A 25,226-nucleotide genomic window follows, 5' to 3' on the forward strand; every position below is an offset into this window, starting at 1 on the left:
AGGGAGGGACGTGGGAGGGAGGGAGGGAAGGAAAGAAAGAGAGAGAGAGAAAGAGAGAGAGGGAGGGAGGGAGGAGGGAGAGAAGAAAGGAAGGAAAGAAAGAAAAAGAAAGAAAGAAAGAAAAAGTAAGAAAAGATAAAATAAAGATAAAATAGTTATTAAAATAAAAAATTATTAAGAAAAACAATTTTTTTAAATAAAAAACAAAAACAAACAAAGGAAAACCAGACGGATAGAGCCCTAGGACAAATGGTGGAAGCAAAGCTATACAGACAAAATATCACTCAGAAGCATACACATACACACTCACAAAAAGAGGAAAAGGGGGAAAAAATCATAAATCTTGCTCTCAAAGTCCACCTCCTCAATTTGGGATGATTTGTTGTCTATTCATGTATTCCACAGATGCAGGGTACATCAAGTTGATTGTGGATCTTTAATCCGCTGCTTCTGAGGCTGCTGGGAGAGATTTCCCTTTCTCTTCTTTGTTCTTACAGCTCCTGGGGCTCAGCTTTGGATTTGGCCCCGCCTCTGCGTGTAGGTCGACGGAGGGTGTCTGTTCTTCCCTCAGACAGTACGGGGTTAAAGGAGAAGCTGCTTTGGGGACTCTGGCTCACTCATGCGGCGGGAGGGTGGGGCACAGAGTGCTGGGCGAGCCCACGGCGGCAGAGGCCAGCGTGCATTCTCCCGGGGAAATTGTCCCTGGATTCCGGGATCCCTGCAGTGGCAGGCTGCACAGGCTCCCCGGAAGGAGGGTGTGGATAGTGACCTGTGCTCGCACACAGGCTTCTTGGTGGCGGCAGGAGCAGCCTTAACGTCTCATGCCCGTCTCTGGGGTCCTTGTTAGCTGCGGCTCGCGCCCGTCTCTGGAGCTCCTTTAAGCAGCGCTCTTAATCCCCTCTCCTCGCGCACCAGGAAACAAAGAGGGAAGAAAAAGTCTCTTGCCTCTTCGGCAGGTCCAGACTTTTCCCCGGACTCCCCTCCCGGCTAGCCGTGGTGCACTAACCCCCTGAAGGCTGTGTTCACGCCACCAACCCCAGTCCTCTCTCTGTGCTCCAACAGAAGCCCGAGCCTCAGCTCCCAGCCCCGCCTGCCCTGGTGGGTGAGCAGACAAGCCTCTCGTGCTGCTGAGTGCCGGTCAACACCGATCTTCTGTGTGGGAATCTCTCCGCTTTGCCCCCCGCACCCCTGTTGCTGTGCTCTCCTCTGCGGCTCCGAAGCTTTCCCCCTCCGCCACTCGCAGTCTCCGCCCACAAAGGGGCTTCCTAGTGTGTGGAAACCTTTCCTCCTTCACAGCTCTCTCCCACTGGTGCAGGTCCCGTCCCTATCCTTTTGTCTCTGTTTATTCTTTTTTCTTTTGCCCTACCCAGGTACGTGGGGGGAGTTTCTTGCCTTTTGGGAGGTCTGAGGTCTTCTGCCAGCATTCAGTAGGTGTTCTGTAGGAGTTGTTCCACGTGAAGATGTATTTCTGGTGTATCTGTGGGGAGGAGGGTGATCTCTGCGTCTTACTCTTCCGCCATGCTCCCCTTGTCCGACCCTGCATAATTTTTTGAAAAGTTGATCATTTTTCCACTGCTCTAAGTATTGTATTTGATATCATTCAAGTATTCACATGTATATGGATCTGTTTTCTATTCTGTTACTTTGGTGTGTATGTCGATGCTTACACCAGTTCTACCCTGTCCTAATCAACATAGCTTTACAATAAGCTATGTATGTCATCTGGTAGAGTAAGGTCTCCCACATCAAGAATTTCTTGGTTATTTTGATCATTTTTATTTTCATGTGATTTTAAAGTCAACTTGTCAATTTCCGTACAATAAACTGTCAGGAGTTTGGGATTTTACTGAACCTATGGATGAATTTTGGGAGAAATGTCATTCTAATGATATTGAATCCTCCAATTATGAACATAGTACATCAATCAATTTATTTAGAGTTTAAAAAATTTCTCCCAATAAAATTTAGATTTAGTTTACAGATATCTTTTGTTAAGTTGATTCCTAAGTATTTGATTCTTTTTTATATAATTGCAAATAATGTCTTTTAAAACTTTTCACATACTACTTGTAGCTAATATATATAAAACAATTTTCATATATTTACTTTATATCTGGCAATCTTATTTATTCTGATTCTAATAATTTATCTGTAGATTCATTTGTATTTTCTGTCTATAACTATATTGTTTGTAAATAATGATTTTTTATTTCTTCTTTTAGAATACTATGTCTCATTTCTTTTGCTTGCTTTTTTGTTCCATGTGTAGTTGAAAAAATGTGTATTCTTTCAATTTTGCATTCATTATTAAAAATACTAATTAAGTCAAAAAATATATATGTAAAATATACAGTTGACCCCTGAACAATATGGGAGTTGAGGTGCTGACGCTCTCTCTGTGCAGTTGAAAATCTGAGTATAACTTATGTTCAGCCCTCCATATACGTGGTTCCTCAGTAGCCATGATTCTTCCTTATCCATGATACTACATCCATGGATTCAACCAACCATGGATTGTGTAGTACTGTAGAGTTTACTGTTTTTAAAAATCTACATATAATTGGACCCACTCAGTTCAAACCTGTGTTATTCAAAGGGCAACTGCATATGATAGGTGTATATATATATGCTAGGCTTATTTTTATATATTAATATCATATATATAATCTCTAGTAATAATATTTGCATTAAGGACTACTTTATTGACTCATTTACTCATATAATAATATATAAACTTTATAAATTTTCTTTTGGCTAGTGTTTTCATGGTAGGTATATTTCCACCCCTTTACTTTCATTGTTTCTATATTCTTATGTATAAGATATGTCTTTTGTAACAAAAATATTTGTGTTTTTCAGAAGTCTAGAGTGATATTTTTTGTCTTTCAATTGAATGATTTAGCACATTTACATTATTATAATCACTGATATAAAAGTGTTTAAATCTACTTTCTTAATATGTATTTTCTATTTGTACCATTTATGCTAAGTTCCTTTTAACTCTTTTTTTGTGCTTCCTTTTGTATTATTTTTTATTACTTTATTTCTTTAGTAGTTCTATAACTCTTTTTTTAAGCTTGATAGTTTAAATCACTTTTTAATTTGCATATAGTAAGAAAATACACTTTGGGTGTACAATTCTATGAGTTTAGACAAATACATAATCATAAAATCACAACTGTGATCAAAGTAAAGAATATTTCCATTATCCAAAAAATTTCCCTCATGTAATCATTTAAAATAAATTGCTCCTCCCACCACCAACCCCAGGAAACCACTGATCTGTTTTCTATTCCTATAATTTTGCCTGTTCCAGAATGGAACCATACAGTTAGTAGTTATATATTCTTTTACTCTTCTTTTACTGGTAAATATAGGTATTATAACATGAATCTTTGATTTAAATTCTAATTTATATTTATGCTATTACCACTTCCTGGACAATTCAAATATCTTAGTATACTTTAACACTATTAGTCCTCCTCTCAATTTACCCAGTTATTTACCCCTTTCAGTGTTATATCTGAACCTCTGCACATCCATCTGAGATTTTTCTCTCTAAAGAATACCTTTTAGCATTTCTTTTAAAAAAAAGTTTGCTGGTGATAACTCAGTTTTTATTTGTCTGTTAATATCTATATTTCACTTTCATTCTTTTTTTTTTTTTTTTTTGTGGTATGCGGGCCTCTCGCTGTTGTGGCCTCTCCCATTGCGGAGCACGGGCTCCAGATGCTCAGGCCCAGCGGCCATGGCTCACGGGCCCAGCCGCTCCACGACATGTGGGATCCTCCTGGACTGGGGCACGAATCTGTGTCCCCTGCACCGGCAGGCAGACTCTCAACCACTGTGCCACCAGGGAAGCCCCACTTTCATTCTTAAAGGATATTTTACTAGCTATAGACTTTTAGGTTGGTGTTTAATTTTCTCAATTTTCACAAAGTTTGGGACAAAAGGTATTTGTTTAAGTTGTAATGGAGAGGTTAAGGAAAGATGTTTGATTTAAAAAAAATTATTGATCATGATGTAGCATGTCTTACAGTATATTCTGCAGACTGCTAGTTCCATGGGCTTCCCTAACAAAAAAAAAGGACTTCATGACCTCAGAATTTTGTGAAAACACGCATCCTCTATCACTTTTATTGAAACTCACAGTGCATTTTTAGATCCTAAAGAGGCTGCTGTGATAAAGTCCATTAACTTTGTTAATTCAATATTACCCAAAAATATTTGATCAGGAAACCATTGTTCTGGGTGATCTCTAATAAACATTTCAAGTACTTGGTGATATGAAGCCTGCATTTTGGGAGAGCCTCTTTAAGGGCTCCATAGGCCTGGGATCCAAATAAAACATTTCTGTGTGAGATTTTGTTTTTTTAAGATTAGAATATTCTGTGCCTTGAAATACTCTTTAAAATCTGTTGTTCCAATTTCTGGCTGTGGGCAAAGGCTACCATGCAACTCAATTTCATAACTGTAGTCACAACATAGTATGACACAGTAAATAGAAGGAGTTCTGGTGCAAGTGAGTAAAGCTCCTATAAACTGAGATTTGTACTGGGTTAGAGATATCCATAATCTGTGCAGAGAGGGGCATTCTGATAACCCTTATGTTACACTTTTTGTAAAATAAGGAAACAGGCAGTTACTCATTGCACTCTGAGGACTTCAGAAATTCAGGAAGGGCATGCAGGAAGCAGTAAGTCAATCTTATCTAGAGATCTGGTGAGATTTATTTATAGAGCAGTATATTGTGTCTCTTTTTTTCCCCCCAAGGACTTGTGACCCTTTCATTTAAGTCTCTTTGCAGAACAGGACATTTTTTCTATCATCTTCAAGCCCAACTGGCATTAAGATCTGATACTAGAAATTACCAATAAAAACACCCCAAAGTTGATATATCCATAGATTCCACAGAGGAAGCAGAGGCTGTCACACTGGGTGTACATGGACAATGTTGTTGGTGACCTTGAGTGATTAGAGGACCAAGGGAATGGCTTCCAGCAACTCAGCCAACAAAAGAGCTGCTTCATGTGTCATCATGTCTCTGTATGGCAGCCACCAGCTTCCATGCTCTCTGCTTTCCTTGTAAATTTTCAAGGAACTCAAGAAGCAAACCCTTGTTGCAATCCCCTCCTTATCTTTGATGCTGCACACATGCAGCTCTGACACGCATTATATTATTAGTTCCTACTTTCTCAATTTTAATTAAAAAAAGAAATGAATTATTTTAATCTACCATTTTTGAGAGTCAGCATTATTGCATGTGATTATCCACTGAAATGGGGTTGGCACAGAAAATTAATGATATTTAAAATATTATCTCTACTATTTTAGTTTGCTCTTCCAGCAAATCTTAATTTAGTGCAAAAATCTTCTCTTTACACATGATCCTAAGTAAATAGGCGTTTATCTAGTGGATTGAGAATCCAAATGTTAACCTTTCAAGTGTTGTTTGAACTGTCTTCTGTCATTAAAAACCTCAGAATCTTTTGGCATGTGTAACTGTACAGTATATAAAAAAATCTTAAATACAAACTATATAGTTAAAAAATAACCCAGTAATTCTTCTATGAGTAGAGTGACCATTAGGTCCTCTGTTTTTCCCAGGACAGTTCAGGTTTACCCTTATTGTCCTAGGTCAATCACAAATAGTAACTAACTCCTTTCACTTTCAAAAGTGTTGTGGCTTGGAGAATGAATTATATGGTCACTTATCATAAGCCAATTTAATTCAATATAGAAATTATTAGGAGAGGTTTATTCATTTTGATATTTAAGGAAAATTGAAGTTTTTGATTGATCGATAAATATCCTCTAGTAAGTTAGTAGTTCTGATTGCATATCAGAATCACATTTAAATCACCCATAAAGTAATTAAATAAAAGTCTCTGGAGGTGGAGCACAGGTATTAGAATGTTTAAAATCTTCACAGGTAACTTTAACATGAGGTCAAGGTTGAGAACCACCGGATTATATAGATTGTGCATTTAAAATTGATTCCCCTTTCAGTATTATTCAAAGATGTTTTAAATAATTTTTTTAGCCAGCATGCCTAGCTAGTGTCCTAATTCATTCAGTTTGAAACTTGTTAAGTATATACAATAGACCATATCAGTGAATGCTTTTTGAGCCAACCACCATAAGCAAATGATCAGATAACTCACTGGCCAATTCAATCATGCAGATAACTCTAATAATTGGGTCGATTTTTGGTCTCTCGTTCTTTCTTCTAACTTAAGAATTAGATAAATTTTTGAGTGGTGAAAGTGTAGCTTGGAACTTAGCTTATAAATAGCTGGTGCATTTGATCTTATATATAGAGATAAAAGACAATTCTTGAGGTGAATATTGTCTTGGGAATTACTGGAGTCATTCATAAGGAATTCAGGGATACCTGGTGGTTTAGAAGATTACTTAGAGAAATATACAGTCATATATTCTGGAAATGCACCTGAATATTCATAATAGCATGAGAATTGTTACCTCATAGGAATGAGATCTACAAAATTACAAAGGGTTTGGGGGTTTCTGACTCTTGGGAACAAAAAAATAGCATGATGACTTTCATCCAGATATTTCCTATAAGATACCAAGTTCAGAGCTCCCCTCAGGAGAGACCCTGCAATGTGTTGGGACAGGGGTAATTCTGTGCTTGTGTTTGGTTTCCCTCCATAAAAACTTGTTAAATACTTCAGAAGAAAAGTGAGAGTCTTCAATATTAACAAAATACTTAAATAAGTTTTTATTCTTTAAAAATGATTTTATTGAATTTATGATTACTTTGCAACCCCTGTAAATAACTATTTTTATTCTGGGTATCTTTAACATATTACTGCTTCATCTTATTTTGGTTTAAAGATAGAAATCTTTTTAACACTACCCGATTATTATACTTTGAAGGAACTGACACCTTACATGAAGTTTGCCATAAAGAAGCAACAGTCAATTTGTTCTACAGTTTTTTAGAATAGTTGATGTTCTATTATAAAATATCTTCTGAGTCTTTAAGGTGAAAATATTTAGCCGTATTAAGATTACATGACTTCAAAAAGATACCGAATAAGCATTTGAAATATCTCAAAACTCAAGATAATGTACCGTATGTTAGAAAGAATTTATCTCAATTCAAATATGCTTTAAAAAAAGATAGAAATGAACTTCTTTGAAGAATTTATTTTAGCAAAAAATACTTTTGGATGATTAGTTTTACCTAAAGCATTTTTGGGAATAAGCTGACTTTAGCCTCTTTCACATGTGACCTGCTATTCATATAATCAAATACATAGGCCTAAAGTTGACTTACTGGACTCTGAGATTCTGAAAACGAATATGTGTTGAAAAATGAATATTCTAGAGCAGAGGTTCTCAGAGTGTGGTCCCTGGACCAGCAGCATCAGGATTACCTGGAACTTATTACAAGTGCAAATTCTTGATTCCCACCCAAGACCTACTGAATCAGATCTCTGAAATGACCCCCAGCAATCTGTGTTTTATCAAGCCCTCCAGGTGATTCAGATGCACCCTAAAGTTTGAGATTTCTAGGGATTAAAGTATGAGGTCAGTGAGGTAAGGATGAAATTGATTTGGCATAGCTAGATGATATGGAAACTTGACTAGTTTTACTGTGTTCCTTTAAGAATTCATTAGTGCAGTGCATTTTAAATATTGTATGTACCTGTGGTTGACTATAATTCCTTGTTATAGAACAATAGTGTAATTTTTGTGAGCAAATTTATATGTAACTTGTGTGCACCTGCTTCCTCTTGCTTAATTTCTTTTTTTATTTCAATGAATAAATACAATTCACATTTTAACCATAAATATATAGCTAAGAACTGATCCTTTGAACATCTCTTTTCCTTCTACTTAAGTAATATAGATATTTAGGGTTTTTTTTAATATAAAGATTTATTGAATAGTTCATGTTTCTTAGATGAACCTTCACAAGACTGGGCTGTAGATTTTCTGTGATTTTTTCCATCTCTAATATCAGTTTCTTAGATATAATAATACATAATAAATGAAAATAGACAGTCTAGCACATAGGAAGCGTATCACCGAACAAAATAGACAAGGATTCTTGCCCTTGTAGACCTACTTTTTAGCAAGTATCATATAATATAAATCCAATTTAAAAACAAAATTCATAGGAAATACTTGAATTGATGGCCTTTATTCTATTGATATTATGATAGTTCCTTTTAGAATGAAAAGGTTTCCATGTGTCAGCCTGGGGTTATTTTTAGAGATGACAATATTGTCAATGCTCTGTCTTTGATTTGAGAATCTGAGTCTTTCAGCTCAGAGTTCCTATCTTTAGTCATTGGCCTCATGTATCCAGTAGATGTCTTTGGCTTCTTTGGTCAGTACTCTTAACTAGGAGCTCAGTAGTGGTCTAGTCAAAAGGAATCAAATGGTTTACAATAGAATTGTCACCTGAGACCAGCCATTTTTGATCAGAGTTTCTCTGGGATGCAAATGTCAGGACCAGGGAGGAAGATAGTCAATAAATATGCAGATGTGCTCCATACTGTGAGATGAAGGGAGGATCTACAGCTCTTAGTAACTTCATTTTCTCAAGGATGGACCCTTTGTCCATTCTGGAATTGTGATTTTTATGACCTTTGAAATTCCTGCTTTCATATTATGAAAATGGTCATGTGGTTTTATCTTCATAGAATATTTGCTGCCCATCCTGGAGTTCCCTGTGATTGTTTGTGTATGGTAGGTCCAGTGAGGACCTTGTAATCTTTATAGGTCCGGGAGGCCCCAACCCATTGGTTTTCAGCACCTTCTGACTATTCTTCCAGAGGCAGTCTAGCACTGATTTCTGGATATGGAGGAATTCTTCCATTTTTACTGAATTTGAGATCATTATTTCAGTCAATTCTGGATACTTTGGTTACACCCTCTCTCCCCTACAATCCTAGCATTATGAATATTTATTGTGTACACTGTTTTTGATCAGTATATTTATGTTACATAGTTGTCTTCAGAGAAGTTGAACAGAGAACTGTGTGGTTGAGAGCTGTACAGAGAGATTGTAGAACTGGGTGAAGGTCCCTACTGACAAAAAAAAGTGCCTGAGCAGGCCTTTGTGGAGGATGGTGGATGGAAGGAATTTCCTTAACTGGAATATGCCAAAGTAAAGGGAAATATTTTCCAGAAATACAGCACACGTGGAAGGGAAAATTGGGTTAGCCTGTCCAGGTCAATCCTGTAGACAACCTCAAGCATCTGGGACATGCAGGAGGCTAGTGCTAGACAGTGCCTCAACCAGGCGGACAGGAGAAGCTTTTCCCACAGGTTTCCAGTGAAGTAACCCAAAGAGGAATGCAAGAACCACAGGAGTTAAGGACTCAATTCATTTTCCAGCTGAGTGCGCACATGTGGGGGAAAGAGGCTCTCAATGATTTAGTGAAAGTGGTGAGACCACATTTTACACGAACTCTCTTAAATGGTCTTTTGGGTGTCGAATTTGGATAAGCATCATCTGAGTCTTCACAGGGTGGAACTTCCTTTCAGTAGCAGTGTCCTTAAACTTGTAGGTACTTGGAGTTGGCATGGCAACTGCATTCCAGGGTAGGGGCCTACTTCTAGGCAGACCCATTTCGCACTCCTGCTCCAGGCTCCTATGTATCCTTGGAAAAGGAAGTGGTAGGGATGGGCGGTGAGGACAATATCGAGTTAATAATTCAGGGGGGTCCTAATGTCCGCCCCTGGGGAGGCACAGGAGAAGGGATGCCTCCCTCAGCTCCCTTAGTCCCTTGGGATAACGTGGTGTTGGCTGGTGGGCCTTTTGCTGACAGCTTCTTTCTGCCACATCTATGTTCTACTCCATCCCTCTTCCAAGATTTTCACCTGCCTGCAAGAGCCATGATTAGGGATTTTATAATATTTTGTAGTTATAAGGGGTTGGAATCCTTTACAACATGTCTATTGTTTGATTTTCAGAGATTCAACTTTTAAACATTTTCCTAGGAATATATGTACAAACCTATATGACTGCCTATATAATAAATATCAGACATTCAAACATCAAACAAGATAGCTTTGAGAAGGACCAAAATTCATTTTATATTAATACAATTAATAGGAGGACTATTTTCTAATTACTTGCCTAATAGAAAAAAGAATCTGTAAATAAGGAGTGATGCATTGGAGAAAATAATTTTATTTTGTGCCCTGACACTGTAGACAATATTGAATTATAAAGTAGTTTCTGTGAGCTGTGTGCAGTTGTGACAGAGATTCTAAGTATTGCAGAATTGTAGGGTATTTTGAGACCTAGATGTAAACTCAGAGGTCTCCTAAGCCAATCATCTCATCTTTCATATTAGGAAGCTTAGCTGTGATTTATAGGTTTCTAAATACTGGTAAGAAAATGACTCAAAAAAGAACATATAGCTTATCAGTTCAATTGTATACCTACTCTCAAAATATTCATCTGGTAACTTTTTCTCAAATTCTTCCTGAACAAGCCAAGTTTTATTATCCCCATTTTACAGACCAGTCTTTGAGCCATACTTGTTTTCTTTGGAAGCAACTTACTCTTTTTTATGATGTACCAAATTGGAATTATATGTAGTCCCTACGTAAAAGGGTCGTAATTCAAAACTATTTGAATTCAGAATGCCATTCCTTAAAGGAACAATGTTAAAAGTGGCAATTAAATTCTCGGATTAGCCTACAGAATTCCAAATTCTCCCATCTGTGTCCTAGCTGCAGTCACGCTCATTTACAATGAGAAAGCAACATGCTGCCATTCTAGTACTTAGAGATTTTTTGTTTAACGGTTTGGTACTTGAGTTAATTGAGTAAATTAGGAGATGAAGAGGCAGTAGAAGGAAATGTCTGGTGAAACTTCTGTTAAGACTGTTTCTTCATGTCTTCCATCTCATGGCTTTTCTTTGATACTGATACTTGAATATATAACTAGTATTTTCTTATGCTTATTTGCCATGATTAGGTTAGTGTGCTTATTTATTTATTTTTCTGACAAATTGAACAGAGAACAGAGAAGGTATGAAGAGGAACATATTAGATAACAGGGCAAAAATTGGAAAAGAGGAAGGCAAGGGAAGTGTAAAAATGTTGCTGCCTGAGATAGATAACTTGAAGAGACGTGGCCTTTAACAGATTTGTAAACTAGTCACCAGGTGGCGCCATCATCTAAGGACAGCTTAGTTGCTTTTCAGGAATTACTGAAAGCTTGCTCTGGGAGCAAGTTATCACAGGGTGAAAAGAATAAGGTAGGGACCCTACAGCTTTCTGTTCATATGTAAGATGTGAAAATCTTACAAAGAGAAGCTCAGTGAATATTTATTAAATTAATAAGTGATGGCTTATCAGCAAGTACCTTTACTTCACAAACTTCAAGTAGTCTTTTATGCTTCTTCCCTTTGAAAGGGGCTTCATTGTTTTAATCATCAATATATGAGTAAGATTAAAAATTGATAGCTTAAATGTCTGTAATTCTTTTAATTGGATTGTTATTTTTATGTGACTTTATGCCCAGCTTTTAAAAGTAAAGTAGCTTCATGTCTAGAGAATAATTTTGTGAAAGTCTGGGACACCATGCAAAGAGGGGTAGGCAAAAAGGGCAAGAAAGAAAACTAGGTAAAGATTAGAGATCACAAGAAGAAGATACAATTCTTGAAACGCAGTCAGTTGGAAAACCTGTAGAGAGTTTTAGGGATGAGAGGATGTATTATAGTTAAGACATAATTGTTGGTGGTACCATTTGTGCTTAAAGCTACTGAGACTTGGGAAAGACAGGAGAAGATGTTTGCAAACTATTAAAGTGGCAAACAGTAACTTTTCTAATGTGAAAAAGGAGACTGGATAGATCTTGACTCTGGTTTGGAAGGAAAATATAAGTACCTTCTTGTTAGGCTGTAACTCTTTTTGCATGTCAGAATATATTAAAATGTGTGTAAGTTTATTTTCACTGTAATTGTTGTGAGACGTGAACATTTAATGTAGATATAAAACTATTTTTGTTCAGAATTTTGTGATGCAGACTTTACATTAGGAGAATTTAACTTCTAGCATTAGTCCAACCCTGAATCCTGTTTTTCAAGTCAGTGAGTAAATAGCAATTATAATTAGAAAATGATGACAAAAATAATAAAAGCCTTCATTAACATAAAGAACTAAGTTTGCAGCTACTTGCCCAAAGGATAAGCCCTCATTTAGGTTTCCGTTGATTGCAGAGTAGACCATCAATAAAAGAAGGCCTTCTAAGACAAAATAATTCAACAGCCGGAAGAATATAATTTTATGCCTCTAACCTCAAACTTCTTCCATGTTAGTGGCAATTCTTTAAAATACCACGAAGTATTCTCATTGCCTTCAAAAATGTATTTTTTAAGAGTATTGTGAGGAAGAAAAATGCCACTGTGGATATGAGAAAGCTATGTGTCTAAACATGACCTTTCTCTTGGGTCTTAGGCTTATATATGCTTCTGTCTACTAGAGGTCCCCACTTAGATGTTGTATGTGTATTTCAAACTTATGTCTGAGACACTTCTCAACACTAAGGAGTTTTCCACTGAAAATTCTGCTTACATTGTTTTATTTTTCAGTTCCTTGCTTGGAATATGTTTTCTCTCTTCTTTGTGACTCTGTACACTCCCTCCTCTCTGAATTATCACTTCCCCCAGCCCCCTGCCCTGCCCACTCTGGGGCTTCCATTTTCTAGGTTTATAGTACCCTGTATTTCTGCCTTTAGAGCTCTTATTAGCACCATTCACTTGTCAATATCACCCAAAGCTCTATGATGGGAGGCCAAATTTACTTTATCCACTACTATATCATCAGCAACTACCTGTGCCTGCCATATGTTAAATCAATGATATTTGTTGAATGAAAGAGAGCTCAAGTTTCATAGGTATTGCAAAAAATCAGCGTAAACAGCACAGCAGATACAAAAGGCAGGTTGGATTAACCTGCTGCACCACCAGCCCCTCATTACTGAGGGAGAAGTGGAGTAGGGTGGGTGGACACAGATGAGTGAGAGGTGGGTGGTGATGATGGTGTAGAGACAATTGACATAGAAAACCAGCTTTTTCCTGGTGGGTGTTGGAGCTCTCTCCAGCTGCTGCCCCCCTCCATTCTCTCTAGTTCTAATTATCACCAGCTGGAGCCACTTAATCCTAGCAGTTTACATATTACTAAAGCGTCTGTGAGAATGCAGTGTGTAAGCTTCAGATAGCACCGAAGCAAACAATTCTTTTTCTTTATTTCTCTTGCTATACCTTTACCTTTTAGAACTGATTACTCTGAAGGATGGGAAGAATGACACAGATCAGATTATTTATTAGGATGTAAGAATCTACCTCCTTGTGTCACATGCTAGGAACTGACCACTTCTGGACTCATCCTGAATTGCATTTGTTATAGCATCATTACTTAATTTACGGATTTAAATTCCAAAAACTTAAGGACAAAAATATATGTATATATGCATAAGATATCTATGTATCTTCCTAGAGGAAACCCAAAGGGGGGTTTATGAGGACCTAATTCATGCTGAAAAACAGTTTTATGAGTTATAGTGTCCACCTTACAGCTTTGGATATTGGATATTTAAAATTTTAGAATATATTAGAAATTAGTTGATTTGCCCATTGTCTTTTGAAAGTATCGATCTGCTTTTTTGTCTACTCAGCCCTTTCTCTTGGTAAAGGGATGCCCTGGAGTGCCTCCCCATGTCCTTTGCATGGGTAACTTCTGTGTGGCCTGTAAGGCTTACCTCAGCCATCACTTGATTCTCTCTAGAGAAACCATTCCTCCTCTCTCTAGACATTTGTTTAGCATTGTGTCTACCACTATTCCCCTTGCTTTGTTTTCATGGTATTGTATGAATCCTCAACCAACTGTCTTCAGAGACTCTTGACTTTTTCAGAAAACAGCCCCCAATCTGCTCTACTGGAAAAGTCAGGCAGTGTTCACCCTTCCACAGAAAATGTCATTTATGTCCAGAAAGACTAGAGCTTGGTCTACCTCCTTCTGGTCTGTCCACTCTAGATACCTTCTAAATGTTACTCCATCCCCATCCCACTTGAGTATTGAGATGTTGTATACTGAGCACAGCCTGTCACAGGGAGTGAGTTTATGGTATTTCCTTTGGAGAGAGGAACATGGAAGCTGTTAGGGACTGAATGTTTGTGCCCCCCAGTTTCATAGGTTGAAGCCTTAACCCCCAATGCAATGGCATTCAGAGGTGGATCTTTGGGAGGTAATTACGTTTAGATGAGGTCATGAGGGTGGGGTCTCCATGATAGAATTAGTGTCCTTGTAAGAAGATGAAGATTCTGGAACTTGCTATCTCTCCACCATTTGGAAAATAACAAGAAGGTGACTATCTATCTGCAAACCAGGAAGAGACCCTTACAAGACGCCAGATCTGCCGGCAACTTGTTCCTGTGCTTCCCAATCTCCAGAAATGTGAGAAATAAATGTTGTTTAAGTCACCCAGTCTATGGTATTTTGTTGATAGCATCTTGAGCTGACTAAGACATAAGCCAAAGCTCACTTTTAGTGTCATGGTAGCACTGCCTCAAGGGCCAGGATGGCCTAGGTTAGAATGCCAGTGCCTCTAGTTACTAGCTGTGAGACCTGGGGCAAGTTTCCTAACTTTTATGTGTCTCAGTTTCCTCATCTGTAAAATGGGATTTATAATAGTGTCTACTTATAGGGTTGTCATGAGGAGTAAATTAATTAATGCACGTAAAGCACTCATAACAGTACCTAGTACATGGAGTTCAACCCATGTTAGCTGTCATTATACATGTCCTACAGCTGAACATGGAACACTAATTCCAGTGAATGTGACTGGTGCTGCCCATGGTTCCTGTACTATGTCTGGCACAAACCTGTCTGTCCTTCCCACTGGGAGGTGGTAGAGCGCCCCTGTGTGGCTGGCGTTCCTGCACCCTGGGACACAGAATACAGCCTCAACATAAACCTTACAAACCTGTTGCACCGTGGAGTAGCTGCTGCAGCACAGCTCCGGACACAGTCTTATCTCTCTCCAGCCCATATCTCTCTGCACGCTTCTTTGCTTAGCATCCTCACACAGGCCCACAACTTAAAAATTCTTATTTCTCCCAATACAGGAGAAAATGGTTGATTGTACGCGCTAATCACCTTGTTTGAAAAACATTGAATAATTCCATATCTCCCATGGGATAAAATGCAAACGTCCTAGAATGACTTTCATAGTTCTTCACTTATCTTATGTTCCTGACATCTCACCTTTTCTTCCTATTGCCCTTCATTCTCATACCTGCATACTCCATGCCTTCTTTCATACCTCTATGCCTTGTGCACCTCTCTACCAAGAAAGTGTTTTTTTGGCTTGGTGAACTCCTACCAGCCTTGAACACTTAGCTCAAATGTCCCCTTTTATGCTTTCTTGACGCTCTGGGCAAAGCTAGCTATTCTCTTTTCTGATACAGTCTTTTTTTTTTTTTTAACATCTTTATTGGAGTATAATTGCTTTACAATGGTGTAGTTTCTGCTGTATAACAAAGTCAATCAAAAAAAAAGAAAAAGAAAAAAAAAAGAAAGGAATGAAAGAAGAGAGCAACCAAACCAAAAAACAAATCCACCAATGATAACAAGGGCTAAAAACCATACAAAGAAAAACAACAACAACAAAAAAAACAACGGACAGGCAGAACCCTAGGACAAATTGTAAAAGCAAAGCTATACAGACAAAATCACACAAACAAGCATACACATATACACTCACAAAAAGAGAAAAAGGAAAAATAAAATATATATACAAAAAAGAGAGCAACCAAATCAATAAACAAATATACCTGTGATAATAAGCTCTAAATACAAAACTAAGATAAACATAAAACCAGAAACAAATTAGATGCAGAAAGCAAACCCCAAGTTTACTGTTGCTCCCAAAGTCCACCACCTCAATTTTGGGATGATTCTTTTTCTGTTCAGGTATTCCACAGATGCAGGGTACATCAAGTTGATTGTAGAGATTTAATCCGCTGCTCCTGAGGCTGCTGGGAGAAATTTCCCTTTCTCTTCATTGTTCGTACAGCTCCTTGGGTTCAGCTTTGGATTTGGCCCCATCTCTGCGTGTAGGTCACCTGAGGGCATCTGCTAGTGTTGGAGGGTCTCCTGCAGAGGTGGGGGGGGGTGGCTGTGGCTCACCACAGGGACAAGGACACTGGCAGCAGAAGTTCTAGGAAGTACTCCCTGGCATGAGCCCTCCCGGAGTCCGTCACTTTTGAGCTGGTCTTTTTGCAACTACTTTGATCTTCGTCCAGAAAAATTTCTACTCAGCAACCAAAGAGAATTTTTTCTATAGGCAAATGAGATCATGTCTTTCAAACTTAAAATGCTCGAGTACATTCCCATCACCCTTAGGATAAGACCAAATTCTTAACATAGCCCACAAGTTCCTTTGTACTGTGGGCCTACTACCTTCCCAGCTGTGTTCAGCTTTTACTCCTAATCTTTCTTTGGATTTCCGCTGGGTCTCCGTTTCTTCAGGCAAGTCTTTCTTGCCTTTCTGCCCATTCCTCTTCTATTGTACCGTGTGACTTGGTTTTGTAGCTTTTACCATAGTTGAAAAGGTGCATTTGTTTATTTTGTTTGGTTATTAACACTTGTCTTTTCCACGGATTGTGAACTCTATAAGGGTAGAGTCTATCTTAGTTAGCTCAGGCTGCTATAACAAAAGTGCTATAGAATGGGTGGCTTAAACAACAGATGCTTATTTCTGACAGTTCTGGAAGGTGAGGATCACTGGAAGTCCAAGATCAAGGTGTGGGCAGATTTGTGTCTGATGAGGATCCACTAACCTCCTGGGTTATAGATGGCTACCTTCTTGCTGTGTCCTCAGATGGCCTTTCCTTGGTGCATGCACATGAAGAGAGAGGTCTCATGCCTCTTTCTCGTCTTATAAGGGTATAAATCCCTTCAGGAGGGCACCACTCTCATTACCTTATCTAAATATAATTACCTCCCAAAGGCCCCATCTCCTCAGAGCCATCACATTGTGGGTAAGGGCTTCAGCCTGTGAATTCTGAGAGTATACAAGCATTCAGCCCACAGAGAGTCTGTTCAATATTGAATTTCCGGTGGTTAGCACAGCAACCAGTGGCCAGTTAATGGAAGATTATTAATTATATGTATGTATAGGTATGTAAATATATATCCATGCCACCACCAGACTATATATATATAATATATATGTATGTGTGTATATTTATTATATTTACACACACACATTATATAATATATACACACACACACACACACACACACACATACACACACACACATACACATAGTCTGGTGAAAGCATGGAGCCTGAACAGGTAAACAGTTTTATGAGGAGTTGGAGACTATTAGAATGTTCCAATCATGAAGTAACAAGATCCTGAACTGCCTCTGTGGCAATGACAAGAAAAATCTTAGATATATGATGTATTATGAGGAAAGAGTTGATGAGAGAGGCAAGAACAGTACAGTGAACCCAATTTTCTGAATATAGAGATAATTTCTGGACATCTGCAAGAGAATTAACGTGGTATAGATAATGACCACCATCCCTCTCCTGCACACACAGACTCAGGGAAGCCTCCAGCATGTGGGTGTTCAGGTGGGACTGATAAAACTGATGTGGAAACAGGCACATCCACACAGCTTATATTAAGACTGCACTTTGATTTGCAGCTGTGGCATATATTTGCAGAGTTTGACTAATTTTTCATTTTAGATTCATGTTCTTCCCATTGTTTTCGCTAAGAAATAAACAGCATGCTCAGAGTCATCAGTGAGAAAGGGGCTGAAAATCCCACTTTCAGTCCTTTTGAACTGACTACAGTCAGGGTTCATCCTCATGGATTTACTGCTGAAGGATATCAATTACACAAAATGCAAAGCACACCTTGATTGCTCTGCAATACAGAGGCCATGATCCAATTCTTGTGAAGGACACAAGGGATATCCTTGGAAATTGATTAAAGATATTCTCCCTAACTTTTAAAAATCATAAAAACAAAAGTCATACAAATCATTTGTATATTTTTATTTTGCATATTTTCTTCTAGTCTTTGAGCTTTCACATCTGTGTCTCACAGTTATACTCATGCTTCCAATTTTACTTGCTATTTTTCATTTAATATACATAATATTTCCCCATGTTTCTGTATATTCTTTCTAAATATCCTTTTTCACAAATACATATCTCAAAGATTTAGGTACCTTGCTTTATTTTATTATTCTTCTATTTGAATATTTTAGATTTATTTTCAAATTTTCACTCTTAGAAGATGTTGCAGTGAATATGCCTTTTTCCCCCATTAATTTATTTACCCGGTATAAATTCCTCAAGATGGGAGTAGTAAGTTAAACAGTAAGAGCCTTTTGAACTCTCAATACATATCACTAAATTGCTTTCCTAAGTGGTTATAGCAATTATACAACAAAAATATGTGAATGCAAACATAGTTGCATACTTACCACGTACAATGTCCTGTTTAGATATTGTTGAAGCAAGTGATATCTTTGGAAGTGAAAGAAATGGCACTATAAGGTTATGACTTGGAATCATGCTGTGGTTGGAAAAACAGAAACGCAAACAGGAAACAAGTCTTAGGAGGATCTAAAATTGTGGTGCGAGAAATGTAGGAAGCCCAGGGCATACTGAGAGAATGTCAGGCATATTAAAGATGAAAAACTGGAGTTCTTAAACAGAGGTGAGGTTGAGTGAGAGAGCTGCAGGAGAAGGAGGAAGTGCTTTAGGATGAGCCCTGTATTAATTTCCATGGGCTACAGTAACAAAATTCCACAAACTGTATAGCTTATACAACAGAAATTTATTATCTCACAGTTTTGGAGGCTGGAAGTTCGAGATGAAGATGTTGGCAAAGTTTGTTCCTTCTGAGGGAGAATCTGTTTCATTTCCCTCTCCTAGCTTCTGGTAGCCTCTCTCTGGCATTCCTTGGCTTGTAGGTAACATTCTCCCTGTGTCTTGCTTCACGTTGTCTTCCCTCTATACCTCTGTGTCCAAATTTCCCCTTTTTCATAAGGATACAATTATATTGGATTAGGGCCCACCCTAAAAGCCTCATCTTAACTTGATCATGTGCAAAGACCCTATTTCCAAACAAGGTTGCGTTCACAGGTACTTGGGGACTACAGATTCCAGCATCCTTCTGGGAGACTCAATTCAACCCATAACAAGCCACAAATGCAAATTTATGAGCAGATAAGGATGGATTAAGTGCAGTACAAAGCATGAGCTTTGAAGTCAGGCAGGGCTCAAACCCCAAATTGGGTTTGAGTCCCAATTTGGCTGCTTATTGCCTCTGTAATGTTGAATAAGTTATTTATATCTCTGAGCCTCTAGTTGCCTCATCTTAAAATTAAATGAATTATACTTATTTTGCTATGTTATGATGAGGATTGGAGCTAATGAAAGCTGAATATCATAGCACAGCACCTAACACTTCATAACTTTAATAAATGATAGCTTAAAAAAATGTCCCTCTTTGGGCTTCCCTGGTGGCGCAGTGGTTGGGAGTCCGCCTGCCGATGCAGGGGACATGGGTTCGTGCCCTGGTCTGGGAGGATCCCATGTGCCGCGGAGCGGCTGGGCCCGTGAGCCGTGGCTGCTGAGCCTGCGCGTCTGGAGCCTGTGCTCCGCAACGGGAGAGGCCACGTCAGTGAGAGGCCCGTGTAAAAAGGTCAAGCCAGGGATTAGGCACCGTTTTCTACATTAACCTGAGGTTGAGGAAAAACTCAACCAAGCAGGTGTCAGATCACTGTCTAAGTTTGATTGACAGCCCTGCTCCAATCTAATGGATCACATTCCAAGTAGGGGATCAAGAAGAACTCGGCATTTGATCAGAATCATGAATAATCTTTCTTCTGCTGAATTGAGCTGAATAGGGCAAAAATTGAGGAGGAGACATTACATATAAATATTTAATCTTTTGGTTTTAATCTGTAGGCACAAGGAACGGCCAATATAGTCTGAAGTGATTTTGGAAGAGAATATGTTTTATTTGGCAGGTGGAATAGGGATAATTTTAGCATTCTCTCAATGAAGATAAAGTAACTGGAGTAATAAATGAACTACTTGTGGCATACCCAAATAAGAATAGGTCTTTACTCAGGGATAAAGTGGGGCTACTTATTCTGCTCTCTGAACCTGGGCTTTGAAATCATTTAATTGTCATTTGAATTCACTTGGTTCAGATATGTGTCTTTTTAAAATGATTTTTACCTGGGACTTTTAAAATAAAGATACTAGAAAGAAATCATTGAGAATGGTTGAAATGATGCAATGAAAAAATTGTGTAAGGTTTATTATAAAGTTGTAATAAGCAACAAACTACTCCTAAGATTCTAAATGCCTTTTTCTACTTTGGGAATTAGTGAAATCCTTAGATTGGTGTAGATATGGAGATATGTCTGCCTGATCTAGAGTGCATTTCCTTTCTACCTGTGTACAAAGTGTAGTTGTAACTGTGCATTGTCTAGTCATCCTCATTTGCAGTCCATGCTGCTTCACATTTCCTATATCTTCTGTACTGGTCTAGTCATTGGTTTGAATCAGAGTCTAAATACTCCTTGCCTAGACCTCTTAGCCTTACTAATTGCTCCAAGTTAGAACCTTAGGAACAAAATTTTGGCATGTGGAATGAAGCCCTTGGAACTTGTGCTGTTTTCTATGTGTTGCATCTAGAGGAATGGAGAGGCAGTTTCTGGTTTGATAGGTGGTGCAATACTCAGTGTGTAAGTAGGACAGGCCATGTTCTGAAGTTAGCAGGTATACTATAGGAGATACCCAAGAAATTTTTTTCTGTATATTGATTTTTCTCAGAAGCCCTGTGAGTTTTATCACTATCCTGATTGTTCTAGGAGTCCAGTAGTCCGCTGTAGGTTTTAATTGCGCTCTGGAGACTTGAGCTTAGCCTCCTGGGGATTAAGTAACTAGGCCCTCATCTGAATTGTGGGTCTACTGGAAGGTCTAACGTTTCAGCAATAGCAGTGAGTCATCTGTTGTCCCACTGTAATTCTCTAATGGTCAGCAAACCATAAAAAACACTTAGAAGCCCTGGGCTTTTAAAGCAAGGGTGTAGGCACGGAAGCAACGCTTGTCTTCTCCCTCCCAGCCCTGGATCTCATGGAAAGATACTCAAAGTCTTGGCATCCTTTTGTAAGACGTATATGGTTGACATCAGAAACTGGAGGGCAGGATCTTCCTGAACCATAGTTCCTGTTTGAAAAGCCTAAGGGGAAGGGGTGAGGCTTAGGGTGTATAGAATAGTATAGGTGAAGAAAGCTAGTACTTGCAGTCTGAGCCTGAGGCCAAGGCTCAGTGTTTTCTTTTTTTTAATATTTATTTATTCATTTATTTATTATTTGGTTGCGCCAGGTCTTAGTTGCGGCAGGAAGGCTCCTTAGTTGCAGCTCGCAAGCTCCTTAGTTGTGGCATGTGAACTCTTAGTTGCGGCGTGCACGTGGGATCTAGTCCCCTGGCCAGGGATCGAACCCAGGCCCCTTGCACTGGGAACGCGGAGTCGCATCCACTGAGCCACCAGGGAAGTCCCAAGGCTCAGTGTTTTCATTGTACTTCTCAGGTTACCTATCTTGGCCCAAGTGAGGATCTGTCTCTTGCACAGAGCTTCCCAAGAATTAGTCCATTAGAATGAGGGGTTCCCTTTAAGTAGCTCAATTGCTTTATCTTGCTTATAAAAGAAGAGTTTAATGCCACTGAAAACTATAACATTTTTGTGATAAAAATCAACTAAAAATATAAAGTTTTTTTTCTCATTTATTCACTCAAATGATGCATTACAAACTAAAACCTGCTTAAGGTAGAAACAAACATATTCAGTGTGACCATTACTTTTTCTTTACACAAGTCAGGAAAATCTTGACAATGTTGTTTTTTCAAATGTATTATTTGTTTACTTATTAGTTTTTTATTGAAGTACAGTTGACTTACATATTATATTAGTTTCAGATGTACAACATACTGATTCAATATTTTTATAGATTATGCACCATGCAAAGTTATTATAACATTATTGATTACATTTCCTGTGTTGTATATTACATCCCTATGACTTATTTATTTTATGATTGGTAGTTTGTGCCTCTTAATCCCATTCACCTATTTGGCCCATCTCTCTACCACGCTCCCCCTCTAGCAACCACTAATTTGTATCTATGAGTCTGTTTCTGTTTTGTTATATTTGTTCATTTGTTTTGCTTTTTAGATTCCACATATAAATGAACACTTACAGTATTTGTCTTTCTTAGTTTGTCTGACTTAGTTCACTTAGCATAATACCTGCCAGATTTACCCATGTCATCTCAAATAGTAAGATTTCATTCTTTTTTATAGCTGAGTAATATTTCTGTGTGTGTGTATCTTCTTTATATGTTCATCTCTTGATGGACACTCAGGTTGCTTACATATCTTGGCTATTATAAATGATGCTGCAGTGAACACTGGGGTGCATATGTCTCTTTAAATTAGTGTTTTCATTTTCTTTGGATAAATATTCAGAAGTGGAATTGCTGGGTCTTATGGTGGATCTATTTTAAATTTTTTGAAGAACGCCTATACTGTTTTCCATAGCAACTGTACCAATTTAAATTCCCATCAACAGTACACAAGTGTTCCCTTTTTTCCTCATCCTCACCAACACTTCTTATTTATTGTCTTTTTGATAACAACCATTTTGACAGATGTGAGGTGATATCTCATTGTGGTTTTGATTTGTACTTCCCTGATGATTTGTGATGTTGAGCATCTTTTCATGGACCTGTTGGCCATCTGTATGTCTTCTATGGAAAAATGTCTATTCATATCTTCTTCCAATTTTAATTGGATTGTTTGTTCTTTGATGTTGAGTTGTATGATTTTTAAAGATATACTTTGGATATTAACCCCGTATCAGACATATCATTTGCAAATATGTTCTCACATTCAGTAGGTTACCTAAGCTTTTTGGTTTGATATGGTCTCATATGTTTATTTTTGCTTTTGGTTCCCTTGCCAGATAAGACATATACAAAAATATTGCCTAACACTGATTTCAAAGAGCATACTGCCTATGCCTTCTGCCAGGAGTTTTATAGTTTGAGGTCTTATATTTAACTTTTTAATCAATTTTGAGTTTATTTTTGCATAATGGTATGAGGAAATGGTCTAGTTTCAATTTTTTACACGTAACTGTTCAGTTTTCCCAACACCACATATTGAAGAGACTGTCTTGTCCCCATTTTATATTCTTGACTCCTTTGTCATCGATTAATTGACCCTGTGTGTGTGAATTTATGTTTGGGCTCTCTATTCTGTCCCTATAATCAAGGTGTAGGTTTTGTGCCAGTACCACACTGTTTTGATTACTATAGCATTGTAGTATAGTTTGAAGTCAGGCTGTGTGATAGCTCTACATTTGCTCTTTCTCAAGATTTCTTTGGCTATTCAAGGTCTTTTATAGTTCCATACAAATTTAAAAATTATTTTTTCTAGTTCTGTGAAAAATGCCATTGGTATTTTGATAGGGATTGCATTGAATTTGTAGACTGCTTTGGATAATATGGACATTTTAACAATTTTAATTCTTCAATCCATGAGCACATAATACCTTTCCATTTATTTATGTTGTCTTCAATTTCTTTTATCAATTTATTATAGTTTTCAGAGTACAGGTCTTTTACCTCCTTGGCTAAACTAAAAGTGAGTTTTACTTCTTTCCTTCCAATTTGGATGTCTTTTATTTCTTTTTCTTGTCAGATTGCCATGACTAGGACTTCCAATACTACCTTGAAAAAGTGGTGAGAGTGAGCATCCTTATCTTTTTCCTGATCTTAGATAAAAAGCTTTTAGCTTTTCACCATTAAGTATGATATTAACTGTGGGTTTGTCATAAATGTCATTTATTATGTTCACGTATGTTTCCTCTAAACCCACTTTCTTAAGAGTTTTTATCATGAATAGATGTTGAATTTTGTCAAGTGTTTTTTCTGCATCTATTGAGAAGATCGTATGACCTCTTTCCTTCATTTTGTGATGTGATGTATCACATTGATTGAGTTGCTGATATTGAATGATCCTTGCATCCCTGGAATAAATTGCTCTTGATCATTATGTATGATCCTTTTAATGTATTATTGACTTCAGTTGTTAATATTTTGTTGAGGATATTTGTATGTATGTTCATCAGGGATGCTGGCCTGTAATTTTTCTTTTTGTAGTCTTTTTCTGGTTTTGGTGTCAGGGTAATGGTAGCCTCATAGAAGGAGTTTGAGAGAGTTCCCCCTTCTTCAGTTTTTTTGAATAGTTTTCAAAGAATAAGTATCAACTCTTCTTTAAATGTTTGGTAGAATTCTCCTGTGAAGCCATCTGGTGCTGAGATTTTGTTTGGTTGGAGTTTTTTGATTACTACTTCATTACTAGTAATCAGTCTGTTCAGATTCTCTATTTCTTCCTGATTCAGTCTTAGAAGGTTGTATTTTTCTAAAAATTTATCCATTTCTTCTAGGTTGTCCAATTTGTTGGCATGTAATTGTTTCTAGTATTATTTTTTGATTGTTTATATTTCTGTGTTATTGGTTGTAACTTCTCTTTCATTTCTGTTGTAACTTCTTTTTCACTTCTGACTTTATTTTGGCTCTTTTTTTAGCCAGATGAATCTGGCTAAAGTTTTATCAATTCTGCTTATCTTTTCAAAAACAAGCTGTTAGTTTCATTGATGTTTTTTCTTTTATTTGGTCTCTATTTCATTTATTTCCACTGTGATCTTTATTGTTCCTGCCTTCTACTAATTTTAGGCTTTGTTTGTTGTTCTTTTCCTACATCCTTTGGGTGTAAAGTTAGGTTATTTAAGATTCTTCTTGTTTCTTGATGTATGTTTGTATTACTGTAAACTTCCCTCTTAGAATTGCTTTGCTGAGTCCCATAGATTTTGGAAAGCTGTGTTTCTATTTTCATTTGCATTGAGGTATTTTTTATTTTCCACTTTGATTTCTTAATTGACCCATTTGTATTTTAGTAGCATGTTGTTTAGTTTCCACGTTTGTATTTTTCCAGTTTTCTTCTCATAAATGATTTCTAGTTCCATATGGTTGTGATTGTAAAAGATGTTTGATATTATTTTAATCTTCTTAAATTTATTGAAACTTGTTTTGTGGCCAACATATGCTTTATCCTGGAGAAT

Source organism: Lipotes vexillifer, unplaced genomic scaffold (genome assembly GCF_000442215.2).
Source record: "Lipotes vexillifer unplaced genomic scaffold, Lipotes_vexillifer_v1.1 scaffold263, whole genome shotgun sequence".
NCBI lineage: Eukaryota > Metazoa > Chordata > Mammalia > Artiodactyla > Lipotidae > Lipotes > Lipotes vexillifer.